Below are 14,663 nucleotides of genomic sequence, written 5' to 3' on the forward strand. Positions count from 1 at the left end.
TCCCATCTCAAAAAGTTGAGATGTATGCGTCACTAGCCACCATTAGCAGATTGTTACTTGCCCCGTCATCTGCCACTAGATGTGGCTTGTCATTTGCTGTGCCAGCCAGCGCCACCAAATGTGCATTGTCGCTGCATTGGTGGCAGGCTGACAGCACTGGTCCATTTAATGAGGGCACGAGAGCGGAGGGTGGGCAGTGAGAGATGATGTCATCTCTCTGCTTCCCGCCGCACCTCCGACATTGAAGAGGCCCGCACTGTGAGGGCGGAAGAACGCTGATGTGTGGCGGGCAGTGAGAGATGATGTCATCGCTCTGCTCCCCGCTGCACATCGCTCCCACATTGAAGTGGCCCGGCTGTGAGGAAGAGTGGTGACATGAAGTGGGCGGAGAGAGATGATGTAATCTCTGCTCGTCCGCCCGCTCGTTTCTCTCCTCCACCTCTAATGCAGCTTGCCCGCCGCTGCAGCCGCGACCAGGGCCGTCTTTAAGGCAGGGCAAAAGGGGCAGCTGCCCTGGGCCCTGTCATTGTTGATGGGCCCAAAGCAGCTGCCTCATACTTGCCAACTATCCTGGTTTAAATTTCCTTGTCCCTTGAAGTTTTAGCCCTGTTGTTGTGTACAGATGGCTCACCTGCAGACCCTGTGTTTACATGTAAATAACTGGCATCCATATGTAAATAGCAGCAGCATTACTAAGCAAATAGCTGTGGCCATCTGCATTGATATGTAAATAAAGGTGGCATTCATATGTATATCATGCTACCCCTGCAGTGAGAAGATGATGTGCTGTAACCTCTAGCAATCAGTGAGCAGTATTACTCTAGCAACTAATTAACAAGCAGAAATCATTTGCTGTAACCTCTAGCAACTAATCAGTGAGCCGTAATGTGTGCTGTAACTTCTAGCAACCAGTCAGTAAGCAGTAATGATATGCTGTAACCTCTGGCAACCAATCACAATTGCTGCCTGACCTGATACAGTAAACTGATTTTAAGTCCAGCTTCTATTTATTGTATGTCTCAGAGCAGGTGGAGAGTGAAATTGCATGGGAGGGGGCCCCCAAAATTTTTTTTGCCCGGGGTCCAATCAATATTAAAGACGGCCCTGGCCGCGACCTGCTGAGACACGGGGACATGGTGTCAGTACTAGAATCCCTTTAGGACCCAGCACAACTCACCTGACACAGCCTGTGTCTGGGAAACAACAGTGATTGGCCAGCTCACGTTTAAATCACCTGTATCAGCATTCAGTCAGCGCTCGTGTTAGAGTTCACTTGTGTTTGATCCAACTGATATTTGCTCTGTGACTTTCTTGTTTGACCCGGCTTGTTTGACCTTCCTTGCTTGCTTCTGATTCTGTACCGTTTGGATTCTGATCTACCTGTGTATGACCCAGCTTGCCTAGACTACGCTTTGCCTGATTCTACTAGTACCCACATCTGCAGCAGTGAACCACAAGGTCCAGCAATCATCTATCCTCATCTACAACAGTGAACTACAAGGTCCAGCACTCATCTATCCTCATCTACAGCAGTGAACTACAAGGTCCAGCAATCACCTACCTTCGTCTGCAGCGGTGTACTACAAGTCCCAGCTGACCTGCTCTGCTTAGACCTGCTCATGGTATGTGCTTTGAACTCTTTGTATAATCAGCACACCTGAACTGTTACTTGTTATCTGCACCTAGCCTGACATTAACACGAGCCAATACATAAAGGGAAACCTATCATGAATCCTGAACAGGCTCAGTTGTTTACACAAGAACTTTGCCGTTTATCGCATCAAGTTCAGGAAATGGCCACAGAGCTCACCAAGGTGCAATCTCCTTCTACTACCACCATTACTAAAACTCCATCTGAACCAAAAATTCCTTTGCCCGACCGGTTTTCTGGTGACCGTAAAGCGTTTTGCAACTTTAAAAACAGCTGCAAATTATATTTCAAGTTGAGGCCATCCTCGTCTGGCCCTGAAACTCAGAGGGTTCAAATCATTATCTCTCTACTACAGGGTGACCCCCAGGCTTGGGCCTTTAACCTGGAACCTAACCATCCAGCCTTACTAACAGTAGATGCCTTCTTTGAAGCCCTTGGGTTGCTATATGATGATCCAGATCGTGCTGCTACTGCAGAATCGACCCTGCGTAACTTAAAACAAGGAACTACCACAGCTGAAATGTATTGCTCAGAGTTTCGCAGGTGGGCCCCGGAATCTGGCTGGAATGATGCAGCTCTCCGCAGCCAGTTTAGAATTGGCCTTTCAGATGCGATTAAAGACGCTCTGGTCAACTTCTCCTACCCAGCCTCACTGGAGGAGGCTATGTGTCTAGCTATTAGAATTGACCGCCGCCAGCGAGAGAGGAGGCGAGAACAAACGATGGCTGTGGCAAACTGTATACCTTCCTTACCACCTGAATATTCCATCTCCAGTGCCAAATCTGAGGAAGAACCTATGCAGTTAGGCTCCACCCGGTTATCGTCCCAGGAACACAAACGCAGGCGTAATATGGGACTCTGCTTATACTGTGGCCTCAAGGGTCATATGCTCCGTTTGTGCCCTACACGTCCGGGAAACGCCAGGACCTAGGTGATTGCGGGGAGGTCACCTTAGGTCTACTCTCATCTCCCCAGGGGGACAATCGTATACTTTTACCCGCTGTCATTCACTTTGGGACAGGGGCTCATGAACTGCTGGCCTTGGTGGATTCTGGAGCAGCTGAGAATTTTATTGATAAAACTCTGATCACCTCTTTGTCCCTGGAAACTCATGCTCTAGATTGTCCAGTCCGCCTGATCTCTGTGGATAATCGGCCTCTCTCACAAGACCTAGTGCTCCAATCCACCAACCCTTTCCAGTTACAATTAGGGGCTTTGCATTGGGAGAAGATTTCTTGTCTTGTCATTGACTCTCCATCCACTCCTTTGATCCTAGGCCTTCCTTGGCTTCAGAAGCACAATCCTGTAATTGACTGGCCAACAAGAGATATTCTGGCTTGGTCCAATCAGTGTAAAAAGAGCTGCATCCAGCACCCTGTTCGACTTGATACCTATCAAGTGGGAATAGAACAGATTCCACTTTGTTATAAGGACTTTCGGGATGTGTTTTCTAAAGGAATTGCTGACACTTTACCTCCTCATCGCAGTTATGATTGTCCCATTGACCTCTTGCCTGACACTACACCTCCTCGAGGGAGAGTCTTTCCACTGTCTGAACCAGAGAATCTTGCTTTGCAAGAATACATCCAGGAAAACCTAGCTAAGGGTTTCATCCGTCCCTCCACTTCTCCCGCAGGAGCAGGATGCTTCTTTGTCCCGAAGAAGGATGGAGGACTGCGACTTTGTGTTGATTACAGAGGCCTAAATAAAATAACCATTCCCAATCGGTATCCTCTCCCTCTCATCACAGAGTTGTTCTCTCAAATCCAGGGAGCCAAAATCTTCTCCAAACTGGACTTAAGGGGAGCCTATAATCTGGTGCGAATCCGTGCAGGCGATGAATGGAAGACGGCCTTTAACACCAAGGATGGTCATTATGAATGTCTTGTCATGCCTTTCGGCCTCAGGAATGCACCAGCCGTCTTTCAGAACTTCATGAATGACATTTTCCGTGACATGATGGGTCGCTTCATGCTTGTTTATTTAGACGATATTTTGATTTACTCTCCCAATCTTGAAACACATCAGAAGCATGTCTGCTCGGTATTAGCCCGACTAAAGACTCACTCCCTTTTTGTAAAGCCTGAAAAATGTATTTTCCATGTTAAACAAGTACCTTTCCTGGGTTATCTAATTTCTGACACAGGCCTCACCATGGACCCAGCCAAGGTTCAAGCCATTTTAGACTGGGCACCACCTTCAGACCTGAAGGCAGTTCAACGCTTCCTGGGCTTTGCAAATTTCTATCGAAAATTCATTAAGAACTTTGCCACCATTGCACATCCCATCACCTCTCTCACCAGGAAGACTCCTAGTACATTTAAATGGACTACTGAAGCCCAGGCAGCCTTCACCCAGTTAAAGAAAGCCTTTACCTCTGCACCAATTCTACGCCATCCTGTTCCTGAGCTACCTTTTATTGTAGAGGTAGATGCATCTGAAGTAGGAGTGGGGGCGCTTTTGTCACAAAAAGATCCTGTAAGTGCTGCCATCCACCCTTGTGCCTTCTTGTCCCGTAAATATTCCCCAGCAGAACGCAATTACGATATAGGCAACAGAGAACTTTTAGCCATAAAGCTAGCTTTAGAGGAATGGAGACATTGGCTGGAGGGAGCTCGCTATCCATTCATAGTTCTGACTGACCACAAAAACCTTGAATATATCCGTTCTGCTAAAAGACTGAACTCGCGTCAAGCCAGGTGGTCATTGTTCTTCTCCAGATTTGACTTTACAATTTCTTATTTACCAGGTCCAAAAAACATTAAGGCCGATGCCTTGTCTCGCAGTTTTTTATCAGAGTCTCCTCCTCCGCTTCCTCCTCAACCCATTATCTCTGAGGATAGGATTTTGGCTTTTACCCAGACTGACATCTCTGAGGCCTTGTTACCAGCACAGGCTGAAGCCCCTCCCTCCACTCCCCCTGGTATGCTCTTTGTGCCCCTGGCTCTTCGTTTGCAGGTATTGCAACAAGTACATGCATCAAAACCTGCAGCACATCCAGGGTTTAGACAAACTTTTGAGATTGTCTCTCGCAACCTCTGGTGGCCATCGCTTAGGCAGGATGTGTTAGCCTTCGTCCAGGCCTGTGAAGTTTGCGCCAGAAGCAAGAGCAGTACCTCTAAGCCCCCCGGTCTCCTTCGTCCTCTACCAATACCTACCTGTCCCTGGACCCATTTATCTATGGACTTTATCACAGACTTGCCTCTGTCCCAGGGATGTTCCACGATCTGGGTGGTGGTAGACAGGTTCAGTAAAATGGCCCACTTTGTTCCGCTTCCGAAGCTTCCATCTGCTAAAGAACTGGCATCTTTATTCATTAAGCACATTTTCAGGCTCCATGGGGCACCAGTTAACATTGTCTCTGACCGTGGCTCTCAGTTTATAGCTCAGTTTTGGAAGGCCCTTTGCTCTCAGCTGGGGATTAAATTATCATATTCTTCAGCATATCATCCTGAGACTAATGGCCAAACAGAAAGGACTAATCAGACTCTAGAGAAGATGGTACGTTGTCTGATGGCCAAAGATGAGGTGGAGTGGGTCAACATCCTTCCATGGGCAGAGTTTGCCTTTAATAATTGTGCCAGCACATCTACAGGGACCTCTCCTTTCTTTTGTGTTTACGGGTTGCATCCTCGTGTGTGCTCCTTTGATCTTCCGCCCTCTGATGTTCCAGATGCCAACACCACGATTGAACATTTCTCCAAAATCTGGTCCGATGTAAATCATGCTATTTCCCGCTCTGTGCAGGCTTTTAAGAAAACTGCTGACAAGAAGCGCTCAAAGGCACCAGAATATAAAGTTGGTGACAAAGTGTGGTTATCATCTCGGAATCTGTCCCTGCATGTTCCATCTAAAAAGCTTGGCCCAAAATTCATCGGGCCTTATGAAATCTCGGAGATTGTTAATCCTGTGTCCTACAGATTAAAACTGCCCCCATCCATGCGCATTCCAAATGTCTTTCATGTTTCATTGTTGAAACCTGTTCATTCCAGCCTCCTAGTAAATGAACCAGAACCTGTGGATATGTTGGACAGTCAAGAATATGAAGTGGCATTTATTCTTGATTCCAGACGAGTGCGCAATTCCTTACAATATCTTGTTCATTGGAAAGGGTTCGGCCCAGAGGATCGATCTTGGGTACCAGCTCGTGATCTTCATGCTGATCGACTTAAGAAGAAGTTCCATCTCCGTTATCCAAGTAAGCCTGGGGGTGCAGGAGCAACCCCTCGAGAAAGGGGGGGTACTGTCAGTACTAGAATCCCTTTAGGACCCAGCACAACTCACCTGACACAGCCTGTGTCTGGGAAACAACAGTGATTGGCCAGCTCACGTTTAAATCACCTGTATCAGCATTCAGTCAGCGCTCGTGTTAGAGTTCACTTGTGTTTGATCCAGCTGATATTTGCTCTGTGACTTTCTTGTTTGACCCGGCTTGTTTGACCTTCCTTGCTTGCTTCTGATTCTGTACCGTTTGGATTCTGATCTACCTGTGTATGACCCAGCTTGCCTAGACTACGCTTTGCCTGATTCTACTAGTACCCACATCTGCAGCAGTGAACCACAAGGTCCAGCAATCATCTATCCTCATCTACAACAGTGAACTACAAGGTCCAGCACTCATCTATCCTCATCTACAGCAGTGAACTACAAGGTCCAGCAATCACCTACCTTCGTCTGCAGCGGTGTACTACAAGTCCCAGCTGACCTGCTCTGCTTAGACCTGCTCATGGTATGTGCTTTGAACTCTTTGTATAATCAGCACACCTGAACTGTTACTTGTTATCTGCACCTAGCCTGACACATGGGCTCCAGGTTCGGGGCTACAGCCTCGATAGCCACCCCCTGGCGACACCTATGACCATGTCATATAAAAACTGCAACAATTGCCATTTTATTGCTTAAGGCCTTTTAAGGGACGTTCTTTTTCTGTGCTGGCCCCAAGGTTTCCCCAGTGCACTGCGTTTTACGGTTTACTTTCCCATGGTTATGTTCCCCATAGTGATGAAAAATGAAACATTAGAGCAGTAATCACATCCTGCAGAATACATTGTAATCCTCCGTGAATGGCTCGTTCCCGGGGGGGAGATACAGTGTAATTATATTGCTCTTTACACTTGTCTGAAGGTAAACAGATGTCAACCTGCCAGCAACCAGCCGATCCTGGGAATCCCCTGGGACGATGACATCATCAGTAAAAGCATGATGTCAGCGCCATGGAGATTACACTGCTAAGACTGGCTCTGTCACCGACTGCTGAGTGTGTAAGATTTCAGACATCATCGCTTGCCCTCGTACTGCTTCTGTACAACGATCCTCAAAGACCTCCTAGAGTCATAAATATTTATCATTTAAAGTAGATGCATGCTCAGTGTGACACTTCCAAGTATTTATTACCTCTCACAAAGATCAGAGTACTCCCCCTCTGCTTTTTGCTCCAGAAGGACGACACCATCTTTGTTCAGGCATCATCCAGGGTCACTCATCATCTCCTAGACTGAGATTACAGCTCAGAAATTACATTTAAATCTTGCTGTCCGTGCAGTTCTTGGCTCTGTTCACAGATGTCGGACACAGATCAGCCCCTGCTGCAGCCTCTTACTTTGTGATTTTCTACAAAGTTACAAGGTACAGACTGATCACTGGCGTCTTTGTACTGTGTTTTTAAAGCGTTTATGAGCTTTGGCATTTTTATTACACAATAGCGAAAAATATCATCTGTTTCATCTATGTTCTATGTATCTGTGTTGCTATGTTTTCAGCTTGTCATCCACGTGTATTTAGTATTTCTTTATTATTATTTATACATTTCTATTGTTTACTTTTTTTGTAAGGGGCTAAGGGTTAAAAGGTAATGGTCAGGGGTTAATTTATTTATTTAATGTATTTATTTAATATATTATCATTTATTGACTTATTATTGACTTATTAATATGTATTATTATTTTAAGGTTGGGTTGGGGTTAATATTATGCTTAGGGTTAGGAGTTGGGATTTATTATTAGTGGTTAATGTTAGGGTTAGGGTTATTTTATTTATTTTTATTATTTATTTTTTACTAGTTTATTATTATTTATGTATTTAGCTTGGTTAATGGTTAGGGGTTAATATTAGAGTTAGGGGTTATTATTAGGAGTTAATATTATGGTTAGAGGTTGAGGTTAGGCTTATTTTTTTTTATTTATTTATGTATTTTGTTAGGTTAGGGGTTAGGATTAGGGGTTAATATTAGGGTTATGGGTTAGGGTTAGGGGTTAATATTAGGGTTATGGGTTAGGAGGAGAGGTTAGGGTTATTTTATTTATTATTTATTTATTTATGATTATTATTTATGTATGTACTTATTTATGCATTTTTATGTGCTATTTAGTTATTACGGTAATTATTATCATTTATTTAAGTATTGCATTTGAGCATAAAAATGATCCGAAACACATGAAAAAACATGCTAAAACACGCAAAAACGCAAGCATCAAGCGTTTCCACGCATTTCTATGGAACAAAAAAATGCTTTAAAAACACACCAATCTGCCCATCTCAGACTCAGGCTACAAAAAAAAGCTCAAACTTTTTTGAGCTTCAGGTGTTTGGTTTCAGGCCACTTGTATTTGAGATGTGAACCAACTCCATAGAGAATAATTGATTTTTTTTTTTTCCCCAGTGTTTGGAGCTTCAGTGTCGGTTCGCACTTCTGTGCTCTGCGAGATCACATATGATTTGCACCGCACTGCAGTGCAAAATCGCATTTGATGCGATTTCAGCCATACAGATAGTAGAGCTGCACAATTCTGGCTAAAATGAGAATCATGATTTTTTTTTTGCTTAGAAGATAGATCCTGATTCTCGCGGCATAACATCATCTTTGACATTAAAAAAAATTGGGCTAACTTTACTGTTTTTTTATTTTTTATTAATTGAAGTGTATTTTTTCCCCAAAAATTGCATTTGAAAGACAGCTGGGCAAATACAGTGTGGCATAAAATATTGCAGCAATTGCCATTTTATTCTCTAGGGTCTCTGCTAAAATATATATAATGTTTGGGGGTTCCAAGTAATTTTCTAGCAAAAAATATTGCTTTTAACTTAAGAAAGAAGTGTCAGAAAAAGATTTAGATTTTAAGTGGTTAAACCTGCATTTACACATTGTTAAAAACTGCCTGCATTTTTTTCTTTAAACACAGAAGTTTATCCCTTTGATCTAAGAAAGAAGAGTGATGTTTTATTTTGACAGCAGAGTGAGCAGATAAGTCTCTCCACTTGTTATATGAAAGAATCGGCAAACTCTGCAATAGAGATCATCGGGGGGGGAGGGGGGTTAAATCGAGATCACAATATCTGATATTGCATCGCATTCGGACCAAACTCGCACAGGATCCTTTTTTTGGTCTACACCCATGCGATCCGATTCATGTCCGAACTAACAGTTCGCAGTGTGATATGCAAGCTGAAATGAGGGTGTCATTGACAATGTATGGACACTCCTGGGAGTTCACATATGACAGTGTGAACTGCCGTGAAAGTCGGTTGCGATGCATCGCACAAGTGTGAATGGGGCTCTGTGTGCACACTGGTGTGCAATGAATGCACAATGCAATTTGTTGTGATAATGCATTGCAGTGCTTGCTTTATTCCTTTTTTTTTTTTTGTGCAAAAGTCCTATTTTTTACAGCACAAAACAAATAACACATGTTGCATTTTTGCATTGCATGCATTGCAACATGCTGCAGCGCACAAAATATATAGCAGAAAAAGGGGAAGAAGCAAGTGTCCGCAATGCATTATCACTTTGAACTGAAGTCGTAGGACATAAAACCTTGTTATTGCATTGGGACTGCATTGGGCAACACTGCTGGTATGAATGAGCCCTAAAAACCAAACAGAGGTTCTAACCCCTCACCACTCCATCCGAAACTAAACAGAAAAGTCTGCCTGGAGACACACTGTAATCTCCTGAGACTAATCCCTTCACAATCTTCTCCAGAAGAATGAAATCACAGCTTTCTCTCTCCAGGGGATTTAGTTCTCAGTCTCTTGTCTGGCCCTATAGCAGAAACAAAAGCCTGTCTGTGACATCATGGCTTCTTTTGTTGTGAATACAACAAGCTATTGCGCAAAGTGTAATTCAACCCAATGGTGGTCCCTCCCACATCCAGCCATTATGACCGCCATTGAGAGCCACACAGCTAATGGGATCTGTGATTTCTGCAGAGGGACCTCTGTGGCTCTCTATAAGATAGAACACATCCGCAGTGTTCATCGCTATGTATAGGGCCACAGACTACTTTCTTCCTGGAAGGAGCACTCCTTTAAGTGGAATAATCCTCAATCTATATAAACAATTTTATTTAACTACTTGACCTCCAAAATGGTTTTTCATGGAATACTGTACCCAAATTAATTTTATATTATTCATTTCCCAGAAGTAGAGTTTTCTTTTGGTGGTATTTGATCGCCACTGTTTTTAAAAAAAAATTATTATATGAACAAAAAAAAAAAACACCTTTTTAAATAAAAAGCAATATTAAATTTCTGCTATTAAATATAGCTATTAAAAAAATAAAAATCTAATTGATTCATGCATTTAGGCCACTAGAATCATAGGGTACACAGGGGTTCACTGGATGACACACAATGCTCTGGGGGGGGGGGGAGAACTAGAATCATAGGGTACAAGGGGTTCACTGCATGACACAGAATGTTCTGGGGGGGGGGGGCACTAGAATTATAGGGTACAAGGGGTTCACTGGATGACACAGAATGCTCTGGGGGGGGGGGGGCACTAGTATTCAGTAGGGTACACAGGGGTTCACTGGATGACACAGAATGCTCTGGGGGGGGGGGGCACTAGAATCATAGGGTACACAGGGTTTCACTGGATGACACAGAATGCTCTGGGGGGGGGGCACTAGAATCATAGGGTACAAAGGGGTTCACTGGATGACACAGAATGCTCTGGGGGGGGGGGCACTAGAATCATAGGGTGCACAGGGTTTCACTGGATGACACAGAATGCTCTGGGGGGGGCACTAGAATCATAGGGTACAAGGGGTTCACTGGATGACACAGAATGCTCTGGGGGGGGGGGCACTAGAATCAGTAGGGTACACAGGGGTTCACTGGATGACACAGAATGCTCGTGGGGGGGGCACTAGAATCATAGGGTACACAGGGGTTCACGGGATGATACAGGATGCTGTGGGGGGCACTGGAATTATAGTCACTAGACTGGAGTCGCTACATAACACAGGATGCCCTGGGGGGGGGGCCTTGGGGGCTCTAGAAACATAGGGTACACAAGGTGTCACTGCATGACACAGAATGTTCTGGGGGGGGGGGCACTAGAATTATAGGGTACAAGGGGTTCACTGGATGACACAGAATGCTCTGGGGGGGGGGCACTAGTATTCAGTAGGGTACACAGGGGTTCACTGGATGACACAGAATGCTCTGGGGGGGGGGCACTAGAATCATAGGGTACACAGGGTTTCACTGGATGACACAGAATGCTCTGGGGGGGGGGCACTAGAATCATAGGGTACAAAGGGGTTCACTGGATGACACAGAATGCTCTGGGGGGGGGGCACTAGAATCATAGGGTGCACAGGGTTTCACTGGATGACACAGAATGCTCTGGGGGGGGCACTAGAATCATAGGGTACAAGGGGTTCACTGGATGACACAGAATGCTCTGGGGGGGGGGGCACTAGAATCAGTAGGGTACACAGGGGTTCACTGGATGACACAGAATGCTCGTGGGGGGGGCACTAGAATCATAGGGTACACAGGGGTTCACGGGATGATACAGGATGCTGTGGGGGGCACTGGAATTATAGTCACTAGACTGGAGTCGCTACATAACACAGGATGCCCTGGGGGGGGGGCCTTGGGGGCTCTAGAAACATAGGGTACACAAGGTTTCACTAGATGCCACAGGATGCTCTGGGGGACACAGGAATAATAGGGTACATAGGGGTTCACTGGATGACACAGAATGCTCTGGTGGACACTGAAATCAGAGTACACAGGGGTTCACTGGAGTCACTAGATGGCACAGGATGCCCTGAGGGGCACTAGAGTCAAAGGGTACAAAGGGGTTCACTGGAGTCACAAATGACACAAGATGATCTGGGGTGCACTGCAGTCATGGGGCACACAGGGGAGTACTATAGTGACTATATAAGACATGATGCACTGGGGTGCACTGGAAGCATGGGGCACACACAGGGGAACACTATAGTGACTATAAGAGACAAGGCAGACAGGGGTACACTGCAGTCATGGGGCACACTATAGTGATTATATGAGACAAGGTGGACTGGGGTACACAGCAGTCATGGGGCACACAAAATGACTATATGAGACAAGGTGGACTGGGGTACACAGCAGTCATGGGGCACACAAAATGACTATATGAGACAAGGTGGACTGGGGTACACTGCAGTCATGGGGTGCACTATATGAGACAAGATGCACTTGAGGCATGGGGTGCACACATGGGCACACAGAGGGCAGAGGTACTGCAGATATCTGAGGAGGCACTGGGGGTTAAACAGGTAATACCCTTGCATCATGGGGGCTGGAACATTGCTGGAGCACTGCATTGCTTTGCAATTTTAAACAATGCAAAGCTTTCTCCTTATCTGTTGCAATGCTAGTGCTCTGGGTGAAACAAAAGAACCCAAAAAGCCAATACCAGATTGGAGACCCTACACTGGATCCTGGGAGATGTCAGTGGGACAATTTCTGATCATATGTACATAGAGGAAGGGGGCAGCCACATTTTTAAAGACATAGGCCAGCTTTTCTTCTTGCTTCTTCTCACAATTCAAGTCTATGAGTTAGTCCACTCACTGAAAACAATGCACCCTCAGTGTGGGTGATACGCCATCTTAGTGGCTATAGAGATATGGAGTAATCATACCGAGCTCCCCCTAGTGGCTCATTTTAAAATCTCTACATTTATTATGATAAGAAAAACATGGAAGGTATAAACATGATTTCAAAGCATTTGCTAATATCTGTATGCTATATACTACTGCTTTAAATATAGAACCTCTCTGCTCCTTTCTTAGTAGCGCTTTGCAACACACTGATTGAGTTTTACTGTTCCTCCCTCAATATTTTCTTAGTGTCCAATTCTGATTGTCTCAGCAGTTACATTGGGATGCTGAGTGTACTCCCGGATATTCAGCCATTAAATGCAAATCTGCATTTAATGCCATGATGGAAATATGGAACAGCAGAATATCACAATAAAACTTTCCAGTAAAGGAATGAAAAACATAAACAACCCCAATGTGTTCTCATGGAAAATTCCCTTTACAGCAAGCATTGTTCTATTCCCAGACTCCTGCTTGTCATTGGTGGATTCACCTCTAGCTAGCTGTGTTCAGTTTGGTTTGGTTCTAAGGAATTCTCAAGGTCGGCTCATGAAACAGAATTTACTCAAATAAGAGCCAATAAACATACCCGGAGCGCTGAAAGCACCAGGCAGTGCAGCTCATAAAAAACTCTGCAGAATTCTAATGTGCAGCAATGTGACATTGAAGAGCCCTATGTGCAGTCAGGTGACAGCAGATATGTGATATATGGGCGACTCAGTATCCCCCCCTGCTGGGGAAAGGTGGAACAACAAGGTGTGCTGAAGGGTATCTAAAGAAAAATTTTTTCTTCTAGTTCTGGATGGAGTATATGCTATGGGTACAACCTTTTTATCGTCTCTTTCACTGATGAACATTTGTCCTGTTGACAGAAAATCCAGAATGTAACTGTGATCAGCAGGGAAATCTTCCAGTGGGCTGGGCTTGCTTCCATTGACCTGAAATTTGACTCTCTTTCTCCAATCAGAAAGACATGTAACGATCACTGTATTTATAATATGTTTGTTATTATGATTGATTAATGGTTTATTCCCAAAGCTGGATCCCACCTGCTCACTGACGTATTTTAACTCTCAGCTAGTGACGGGAAAAATTATCATTTTATAGTTGACTTTGGGACAGATCTTTCAATGGGGACACCTGCTCTGGTGACAAATGCCTTAGAGGAAAATCATTCCACTTCCTGCGTCCATTACCCCGGGAGTGGATGGCACCAGGATGCAGTATAGGAAGAAGACAAGCCAGCGGAAGCAGTGTGATGCTTTGGACAATGTTATGATGGGAAACCTTGGCTCCTGCCATTCATGTGGATATTACTTTGACACATATCTACCCAAACATTGTGGGTGACCAAGTACACCCCTTCATCTAATTGTATTCCCTAATGACAGTGGCCTCTTTCAACATTATATTGTGCCCTGCTACACTGCAAAAATGGTTGAAAAATGGTTTGAGGAATACAACAACAATGAGTTTGAGGTGTTGACTTGTCCACCACATTCTGCAGATCTCAATCCAATCCAGCTTATGTGTTGGAAAAAAAAAGTCTGATCCATTGAAAGCTTAACATTTCCAAAGCAAGATAAAGCTGTGCTTGCTGAACACAGCAATGCTGTTATTGCCATTCCATCATTGTCCTGGAGATTTTGACACAATGACGGCAAAGCCAGAGAACCTGAAAGGCAGCCCAGCCAAGAGAGAATACTGTTTATTCTTCTCTTTGAAAATGATAAAATGTTATATTCTAACCCAGGGGACTCCAAACTTTCTAACCAAAAGGCCAGTTTACTGTCCTTCAGACTTTAGAGGGGCCAGACTGTGGTCAATGGTTAAGAGAAAATTGCTGGCACCAGAAGGAGCAAACAATGTCCTATTTATGGTATTAGAGAAATAATGTCCCATCGTTGGTATCAATGGGAGGGATAGTGTCCCATCATTGGTGTCAGTGGGAGGAATAGTTCCCATCATTGGTTTTAGTTGGAGAAATAGTGTCCCATCATTCCTGCCAGTGTGAGGAATAGTGTTCTGTCATTGTCAGTGGTAAGAATAGTACCTCATCGTTGATGACAGTGGAAGGAATATTGCCCTATCATTGGCGTCAGTGGGAGAAATTATGTCCTGTCATTAACCTCCCT

The sequence above is a fragment of the Lithobates pipiens genome, unplaced genomic scaffold (assembly GCF_037356315.1).
Source record: "Lithobates pipiens isolate NorthernLeopardFrog02 unplaced genomic scaffold, aLitPip1_a1.2 Scaffold_25, whole genome shotgun sequence".
Lineage (NCBI taxonomy): Eukaryota > Metazoa > Chordata > Amphibia > Anura > Ranidae > Lithobates > Lithobates pipiens.